This window comes from Charadrius vociferus, unplaced genomic scaffold (genome assembly GCF_000708025.1).
Source record: "Charadrius vociferus isolate BGI_N301 unplaced genomic scaffold, ASM70802v2 scaffold159, whole genome shotgun sequence".
Classification (NCBI taxonomy): domain Eukaryota; kingdom Metazoa; phylum Chordata; class Aves; order Charadriiformes; family Charadriidae; genus Charadrius; species Charadrius vociferus.
This window is the reverse complement of record NW_009649940.1, coordinates 1,822,316-1,832,822: the sequence shown is the minus strand read 5'-3', so window position 1 is coordinate 1,832,822 and position 10,507 is coordinate 1,822,316.

The following is a 10,507-nucleotide window of genomic DNA, read 5'->3' as shown; positions in this document are numbered from 1 at the left end:
CACCATCTAGGAGGAAAGACTTCCAGAGCTAGGGTTGGTTTTTCTAAAGGAGAGTAAAAGAGAGACACAGTAACACTTTTCAAATTTGTAGATCATTTCAAGATCTAGAGGAATTAGTTGTTTTTCACATCTACTGGCATATGAAGAAGGAATGGCCTGAAATTGCACCAAGGGAGATCAGTTTAGATAGTCAGAAAAACTTTCTAGCGTGAGGAGAGTTAAGCACCGGAATGCGTTACTCGTGGAGGTTGTGGAACTTTCCTCACTGGAGGCTTTTTAGCACAGCTTATGTTAAACGTTGTCAGACATGTTTTTCACGTAGCTGTTAATGCCATGGGGTTGTGAGGTGGTCCTATACAAGTAAGAGGCTGAAGCAGAGCGTTGATGAGGGGCAAATACCGCTCAGATACTGAAGCCAGCAGCGTGTGTGCCAGTCTGAGCGCATAGAGTGAGTGAGCCTACGGCCTTTGTACTGGCCTTTTACAACCGCGTGCTGCAGGCTTCCGTTGAGTTACATCAGACTGGTAAAGACAGTCAACATATACATTAAAAACAAAACCGAGAAGCAAGGATTTTTTGAATACCTGTTTTGTCTCTGCAATTCCTGTAATCACAATTTGATAAGTACACAAATGTGTGTACAAAGTGCTCATTTAGCTGTAGCATCAGTTTGTATAATCTGGATATAGACAGCAGGTCAGCACAGTTTATGCTCAGTCATGATCTGAGCAGATGAAGGAAAAGCTAATAAAGCAAAGATATATATAATAAGTGCGCCAATACAACAGTTGCTTGTAATGGTCAAAAAGTATATACTTTGGTGTTTTCACATTTTGAGAGACTTGTTGAAATGCATAGCTTAACCAGTCTCTTTTCTTCTCAAATTAGTTGTTACACAGTGCAAGTTAAATTTAAAATTCACAAAATTATTAATGGCTAATTGAGGGCTACTGAGAGATGACAATGTCCTAGATGGTTGCAAATTGTTCCAGTGTCACTGTCTACTTCTCTGCTCTAATGCTTTGAAATGAGTCAGTAGTCAGCTTTAATTTGTTCAGTTTAATTAAATTCCACCTGAATAAATTTGTGTTGCAGAAAGCTGAAGAAGATGCTGAAATTTCCTGGATGATGTATGCAGTTAAGATGTGATTCGATAGTATGCAGCCTTAGATTGTAAGATACTCTCTTCCACAAAGGTGAGCACCATATAAATACTTAAATAATAATTTAGATGAACTTGTAAGGAAAATTATATAAAGAAAGCAAAGCAAAATTGCACACAGAAGAATCTTTTTAAATATGCCATCATTATTCTTAGAATAACGAAAGTCACCAGTAGATCAGAAGTACATTTCACTTTCAAAACACAGTCCCATTAATATTAGCAGCTTGTTTACTTAGCCTGATACTGTCCTGTCTACCCATTACATTAATTAAACAACTAGTAATCAGATTTTCTGCTTTTGATAGAATGACAGTTATGAATTATGTTTGTATATACGATCCTTGATATAAGGAATTCAAATAAATGCTGGCTCGTTGTCCTTCTCTTTCTCACTCAGTGCAAAATGGATAAAAAATCCTCCCCCTCCCCCAAACCTCCTAGCCCACAGCTAACTTGTGAGCTGTGAGATTAAAAAAATCCACAAAATGCACCACTAAAAAAAACAACCACAAACCACAAGTAAATTAGAGGATTTGCCTAGGCTGGCCAAGGAGTTGATCAGTACATCCTAAAATCATGTATAACCCTAGTGGTCGAAAACTCTTACTCAGTTCACTTCCTTTACTGTTGTGGCTGGTAACGCCCTTCTCAGAAGAAGGCAACTAAAATGGGAATAAATTCCTTATAAAATCTTTTCTGAGAGCATTTGATTTACTTACCTGAGATCATGCTGAATGACAAGAGTAAAAGAATGGCATGTCTGTATTTTCAATCACAAACAGTGCAAATATTGTATACAGTTCATGAGGAATAAGCAGATCAGCATTACTGAATCTGCCCCAGTCCATCCAAAGTAGAAGTGCACAGAAAGATTCTGCAAAACTAAGCCTAACTGATTATTGGAAGCATGTTGCCCAGTACATCGTACCTGTTTAGGCAACGAAAAAGCATGGATCTACATCATTCAGGTAACCAGTGCTCACAGAGGCCAGGAGCAAAACTTGTCCCTGAGGACTTAGGAAAGGAAATAGATTGTTCAGAAATTCTTCTCGTGTACTTCATTTAACAGTAGTTGCTCTCCTTCAGGAGCTGCATAAATTTCATTCTTGTGTATGATTTTACAGTACATTACTGTAACTCCTAAATCAGTGTAATTGTCTGAGCCCTTCCTTGCAGGGAAGTTCACATGGACTCCATTTCCTCTCTACACGCTCCTAAGGTAATATTCCTTGTGACTTTATTTAATTTCACTGATTAGTATGTTCAGATCTATACCTTTCTTTCTTCTGAATCCTTGCTTTGCAAGATCTATTTAGTCTAGGACAGTCTTCCAAAGGATAAACTTTGTTGCCTCAAAGTTTCACAGCGTAGTTGACCAAAAGTAGTGGAAAATATTTAAGAGATTACTCTATTCCCACGGTATATGTTAGTTTTGCAGAATCTTTCTGTGCACTTCTACTTTGGATGGACTGTTAAGCATAAGGATGTTTTCTAAATTCCTGTAGGTAAGAAATTTCTGTACTGATGTAGAAATAAGTAATTATTTATTATATTTTCTCATTATGGTGATATTTTATTATAATGTTAAGTCAAAACTTGCCTATACTTTTACTGAAATTTAGAGGTAGTCACAACTGTTTTCATATTTATAAAATTTAGAAAATTTAGCACCTGTTGCTTTTGTTACTAAAAGACATCCTAGATAATTTTTTCCACTTTCTGACATAAAAGAAGGAGCCTGAGATATGAAAACTGATTGTGTTTCCATAATATCCCGTATGTTTTTACATAGACAGCAGTTGGAAATTTCATTTTCCTGTCATTTTCTACCATTATTTTAATTTTTGAGAGGCTTTGGAAATCACGATTGGTATAATCACATAAAATTTCATAGACGTCTTTATTTGCACACTGAAAATAAAGCCCAAATTACTGAGGTTTGCAAGAATTTGGTCCAAAGACAAGCAACAAACAAGAGTCTTGAAATGGATAGCACCTGCTTGTAATAAGCAAAGAGCCAGGCTGAAGAAGGCTCTAGGTTACTCACAGATAAGCACTGCAGCATCTTACAGATCCTGCTGTGGGATCCACTCCCTTTGATATTGTACGGAGACATGTGAGAGAGCGAGTTCAGAATAAGCTGAGCAGAGACACACCTACAGCCAGCCGATGGCAGCAGTAAGCACTCTGATGTAGCTCAAAACCCATCCTTCTTTTAGTCTACCCTTTGGACTGCTGGAAGGTGACTCCATCCAGCTGGGATCCAAAGCCAACATCTCATAAAGCCAGAAACCCTCGTTCATTTATTGAAAGAATTTAACGTGCGTTCACTTTTAATTTTGGCAGAGACAAAAAGAAGGATTAGTTTTGATAATGTGCCCAGAGATTAGCAAATACTCTTGGGAATCCACAGGCTTATGTTTGAAGGCTCTAATCCGCAGATCATGTCTCCCAGGAACTTTCCTAACTGCAGGTTTACACAGGGAGTTCCCCCTTGAGGTCTCTTTAGCTTTCTGAGCCTTGCATTCCCTTCCACGTAAATGCCGTTCTGCATACGGTGGCACTCCTAGGTGCAATAGGAAGCTTAAAAGAAAAGAGTGGCTCCTCCTGGAGCGCTCCAGACTGACAGCAGCTCAGAGGGGAGGATTGCGCACGCAGAGAAGGGGAATAAATGTGGAGGGCAAATGGGCACGCCCAAAATGTGTTTCGTTTTCATTTTAAGTTTGATCATATGCGGGGCATTTCTGAAACAAACAAAACAACAAGGCTATTATAAACCAGAGGATGTCATGTTATTAATAAGTTATGAAGCTTAGGCAAAATAAGTGTGCCTGGGGCTAAGCAATGACCCTTCTCTCCTCCAGTGCAAGATTTTGCAACCTGTGGGTGTCAAAATACTGGATGTGAAAAGTACAGGAAAATTTGTTTCAGAAATTTCCTTAGGCAATATGGACTCTGTCTTTAGCCCCGCTACAGATGGGAGAGACTGGAACGGCTAATGGAGTAGCTAGTGAAGCAAGAAGTGGCTCACTGAAGCAGATGATGGGCATGATACTGGATAGCCTTGCTACCTAGCTGGATAGGCAAGAGTCCTGTGGTTTGATAACCACAGTTTGCGAGTTGATACTGCAAGGGGAGGTTGGAAGGCAGCAAGTGCTCTTAACAGTTGCTTCCCCAAGAAAACAGCAGAAAGACTTTAAAATATCGTTATACTTTGTGTGGAGAATAATGGATTGGATTGATTTGATTGCTAGTAACAGAGACCAAATTCCATTCCCAGAGTAAAGTAATAAGTATTAGGTTTAGACATTACTCAGAGATCAGTGAAAATTAAATTGTATGGGTACAATGAGCTCCATTTTTCAGTATTTCCTCCCCAAAGGGCTGCAAGCTTTTGCATCGGATTAGGGCAGCTGCTCAATCTGAGGCACGTTTAGTTGGTTTGCACAGGTGACTGTATTTCTCCATATTGAGCTACATAATGGTCCCCATTTTGTGACATGACTACTAGGTTTGTTCTTAATAGAACTATTAAAAAAATGAGAGAGAATCTATTGCTCTGTTTATCTTCCTGTTTCTACTTTGTTCTCCCTTTCAGTACAGTTTTGTCAAGTCATTTCATTCATCCTTTGTGAGTTGGGAGAAGTGAAGCTCACTCGGTGCGTCTGCTTTACTAACTGGCGTAGGGGTAGATTTGATTTCGTCTGTCATGTCCCACACTGTGTTTTATCAGCATGAATTTCACACTCGTGTCCATTCTGAGATTCACTGGACAGGCTTAGAGAGCTGGCTGCTCCACATTTCTTACTTCCATCAGGAGGGAAAGGGCTTGGAATAGCAGTGTTGTGCTGGAGAGACTGCCACAGGACACCAAGTACAGACACAAGACAATCTCACTTTTGAAAGAACCCCTTCATCAAACTCAATTTGACTAAACTAAGTTCTCCGCAATGTGTGCCCCGTTACTGCAGCTGTGCACCGTCTCAGCAGGTGAAAGGTCAAAGAGCCATTCTGGCAGTAAAAGAATTTGAGGGTTGCACAACTGGACATGTTGGCTGTTGGGACAGGAGAGATTTAAGACTTGAGTTTCCTTTTCTTAATTTTTTTTCTCAGTCATTGCATAAGGCCCTAATTGAGCTGAAAACACATTGGAGTTTGTGGAATATACCTTTTAACTCCCCCATTGAACCCACCTGGAGACCTCCCAGCACATCCATTTAGCACAGCTGTGCATCGTGCTGCCTCCCTGCACACGACATAGCTCTGTGTGCAGGGAAGCTCAGCCCTCTGCCAGTGCTTTGCTGGATGTCACTGGATAGGGGCGCACGTAGCTTGAGGAAGGGGTCTGTGATCTGTCCCCCACGTGTCATAGGCGTGATGTGGAGCAGGGCAGGAATGAACAGAGGGGACACATAGTGGGACCAGCCTCGCAGGACAGCACAGGCCAGTCTCGGGAGTTCAGGGCTGTTGCAAGAGAATTACCAGCTAATTTTATTAAAGGTCAGTGTCTTTTATGTTTACCCTGGTATAAATATATACGTCATTACCACTCGCCACTGAAGAGAGAAGCATAACAATCTTCTAATACTCTAATTAAGAGAGTAATTTTCTATCAATGCTTAAACAACTTCCTTACTTTTCTTTCTTTGTAGTCAGTTAATAACTGTGACATTTTTCTTGGCTTTAACTGTGTGTCCCTGAAGGCATGTTAAGGACCCCCTGTGATTAAAATAGTGGGAATCGTGTCGCTGAAGTGACATTAACAGAGCTACTTATTAAAATTTGGCCCCTGCTGTTTGTGGTTTCTCAAGACTATACTTCTTTAGCAAATTTTAAATTACAATTACATGATGTCTGACAACTAGAAACTATGCTGTAGCCCAAACGTGAAGTCAGAATTAGGGAAGTAATTATGGACTGTCATAACACCTGGAAACAGAAGTGCTAGTAGATTGTTTAATGTTGTGTTTAACAGATCATTGGTTTGGTTGCTGATGTAATGCAGATCTCTTGGCATGCTGTGATTGTACACAAAATGGTCGCATGTCCTACTATGCTATTTTAATGTTTGTAAGGTATTTGCAGTGTTTATCTGCTGTTCCCAGGACTCTGGTGGAAATATGATGCAACTTCCTTTGAGCTCGTCCACCTGAACAGCATTTTAAATAAATACTCCATGTGGCATGTATCAGAAGAAAACAAAATTGCTACTTGACTGTAACCAGTTTACACCTTCTCCTGCATCAGCAGCTCGTGTTTGTCTTGTAACTTATACAACAATTTTGTTTTCACCTCTACTGTTAATTTCCCTTTCCCTTTCAGGCAACTGCAAAAGCCAGAAAATGGCCTTTGTGATAATGCTACTGAGACTTAGAGCATTAAAGCAATCTCATTATCAGTTTACATCCCCAGTTGGAAATCGGAGATTGTTCGGCACATCAAACAGTAGAGCGGGGGCATGTAATGTGCAGCCCAAGGGCCAGATGAGACCTGCTGAGTCATATAATGTGGGCTCCAGCTGCCCTCTTCCTGCAGCTGAAGGATGGGGACAACACAGCAGAACTGCTGGCTGGTGTTGCTAATGAACTTGAACCACTATAAATTATTTTCCATCTGCATACCAAATATGGTTCTATGCACTTGTAATAAATGCCTATAGTTTATATGCAAATTGGATGTGGCCCTTGGGCTCTTGGCAAGTAACCTGTATAACCTTCGGGTCTGTGGAAGGTAAGCCTCTTGCTAATGCAGAAATTAGTGCATGGGGCTGGGGGCTGCCTTGCAGTGTGAGCCTGGGTTGCTCTTCGCTTCGTGGCAATGCAGGAGGACTAACAGAAACCTCTTTAGTTCATCTTCCACACTAAACTCTTGGGTACGTGAGCAAGAAGGGAGGGAAAGAATATTCCGTGGTTCAGACACTAGCTGTGTAATTTCTCTCTCGCTCAAACCTTGGATCTCCCCCTTCCCCATCAGTGAGATCCTCCTGATGGATCTGTAAATGACATTGCACTGGTGAATTTTTATGCTGTGGAAAGAGTTTTAATTCTTTTAATCACTGTTTCTGAGGTACTGGGAAATAAACTTGGAATCTATCATTATTTCATCCAACTGTGCAAATGAAATATATAATTGATATAAAATGTTTTTGTCATACACAGTTTGAACAAAGATCTATGATAGTTTAAAATTCAGAGGGTTCTTCTGTGGCAAAGTTCTATTAATGCATTCATTAACAAGAAATTACATTACTATGTCTGTGGGGCTTACTTCACTGAAAGAACGATTTCTTTGTTGGTAATTTCATCTTGATGTTACTCCCCTCTATTCAGCTTCCCCCGAACGACGTTTTTCTAAAAATCAGCACTAATACGGTAGTTAACCTTTCTCAATATTACTTAAGATAATGCTGAGATACAGTCACACAAAGAATTAAACCTTGAAACCTTCGATTTTACCCACTGTTGTGAAAGTTCAGCACAACTTCAACCATATTCTTTATTTCACAGATCTTGCCTTTAAAATGGCAATAAAGACCTTGCAATTATAAGTGAGGGTTGGCTGGCTGACGTATATAATATGAAAATTCTTTTTATATGGAAAGAAGGCACATACAGATATTGTCAAAGCATTTGTACCAACTTCACTCACTTTGAGCAAGGCACGGAGTTGCAATGTCATTTTTATTATTTCTTTCATGATAAAACTAATATTCAACGAGATACGAGGGAGTGGTTATGTGAATCTGCAGTCCTGAAGAGGGCACAAATAGTTTACTCAAAATAGCACTCAAATTTTATTTATTTATTTGTAATTTATTTGTTCTTCAAAAGAATGCCACAAAAGAAATGTCATTTCTCTTTCTTAGGGATAAAATCAGAGTGTGACAACCCTTCTGCAAATTCTGGCTTTGCTTGGGGAAAGGAAGGTGTCTGTGTTGTGCCATGGACTACTGGGGAATCATGGATGACAGGTGCTAGAAGATGAACTTCTACAGCGTACAACACTGGGAATGTGCATTGACCTTGACTTGCAGCAAAAGGTGAGGCAAAAGTGCATTATACTTTTTTATGTGTCCTGAAATATTTTATTGCCATACATTTCTTCAGTGTCTCCTAAAAGTGCAATTGGCTTGAAAAAACACATTTAAAATTTTTAATTCTTGTTAGGTCTTATTTTAATTTCCATTTATGAGATCAGGGTGTCTTAATTTCTAGCTGTTGTCAACAATCATGAGGGATAAAAGCCGACAATTTCCTTAAAGTGAAAGCTGGAATTCTCATCCAGTCATTTGATTCCAGGAGCTCACACCAACTATAGGGAGACGCTTAATAATCAAGTCCCAAGAATTGATATGGTTGCCTCTGTTATAGGACTTTCAGTGAGAATGAAAATAGTTCCAGTGTATTATGAACTGTGAATGATTATAGATTCTGTGTTGTCCTAAATCCCTTCTGAGCTGCTCATAAGAACCAACCTTAATGCTATATGAATAAATCAGCTTGGGATTTCTTTCCTTTATATAATTCCTAGTGTCATAGAAGAATGTAATCTATGTATCTAATAAGAGTAATGATGCTATATATCACTACGTTAGAGCAAGGCCTGCATTGAAATAACCACAGTCTACTCTGCAATGAACTTGAAGGCATAGACAACTTCTGGACTCTCTGTTTGAGTTATCTCTGTTACCTGGTTTTAGACTGGGTGACACTTTTGATGTACTATGAACATTGAAAAACAAACAAACAAACAACCCCCCAACCAAACAAACAAAAAAACAAACCAAAAAATCCATCCTTTCCTTCGTCTCCTACAGACAGTCCCTGGTAACTATCAAAAATATTATAAGCTACAAGAGAAAGACCAGATGAATCAGGGAATCGTACTGTTCTGGAAAGGTTACATACCACTATCTATAACTAAAATTCTGATAGAAAAGTACCATACCACTGAATTTTTGGTCTGAATATGCAGTTTGCAGCATACAAATAAATTGGATGGCCAACTTGCTGCCATCAGTACTCTGCAAGGTATTTTCCTTCAGATTCTTAAAGCTGAAGTACACTGCATAGTTCCAAGTTAGAATTTAAGAGGCAGAAAAAATTGGCAAAACATAAAAGACTTCAGCTAGCTATATATCAACCAGTCAATAGCACAATACAAAAAAAGCAGAGAGACATTGTATTAAATTTTCAAGTGGTTCTTGTTCCACTATTCTAAGAAGATGCTATCCTTTATTTAACCTTTATTAAGGTAGGAGTGATCTTGAGAAGCAGCAGTAGTACAGCCACCAAATACAAGAGGACACGTTTTCATTGTGTTTAGCAGTCAAGGTTGTCGTAGAATGAAGGTAACTATTAAGAACCGGCCTAAAAGCCCCTCAAATTAAAAAGAAAGAATGCAAACTTCTTATAGATGAACATACCAAGAAAATAACATCAGGAAGGTAATGTCTGTCTCTGAACAAAGAGGGGTCTTGGAAAGAAAAAATAAAGAGATATGGCAAACCAGTAAAATACAATGGAGACATCAAAAGAACCCACCAAAAGTGATTACATCAAATCAAAAAAGACCAAATATTTTAAGGTTCAGAACAGATCAAAGAATTCTTAAAGATATCAAACACGTGAAGCCTATGAGGAAATTAGGATGCTAAGAAGCAAAGACAGAAATTAATGAAAATCTACACACCGGCATTTAAAGTGGAAAATGAAATACAGTATTCTAGGGTTAGCCAAAATATTTGGTACTAATAATCCTTTCATCTTTTATTAGCTGAAATTAAAATACAGGATACATAACACCTGAAAATTCATGATATGATTGAATTTGCCATCGCAATTCTGCAAAACAAAAACCTTAATGTACTAAATACTTAAACTTCTTCGAACGTGAAAATAAAAGTAATGGAGAAAAAGAAATCAGTGATAGAATATTTAAACATCGAGAAAGAATTCAACTTGGATTCAGCGGAGTTGAACAAAGTGTTTTACTGGAATGGTTATATTGATGCCAGTGCTGGAGATCGCCCAAACAGAACTAGCTCAAGTATCTATGCTAGAGGAATACTTCATGATGTAATCACGTTGGTGAAAAAAACCTACATTATGAACCATCTGTTTTGTGAAAATATATTGGTACACTGAGGTGATTTTACAAAGTTTTATTTTGTAAAATTGTCATTTTCCCTTGCTGCTTCTTACCTCAGAATAGGGCTAAGTACTGTTCATCCAGGAAAAAAGACAAACGCAGTTTGTCCTTCTAATTTTGGATCCATATCTCCAAAACCAGGAATTAGAAAGCAAAGGGATAGCCTTTCAAACTTATAAATTAAGGTTAATG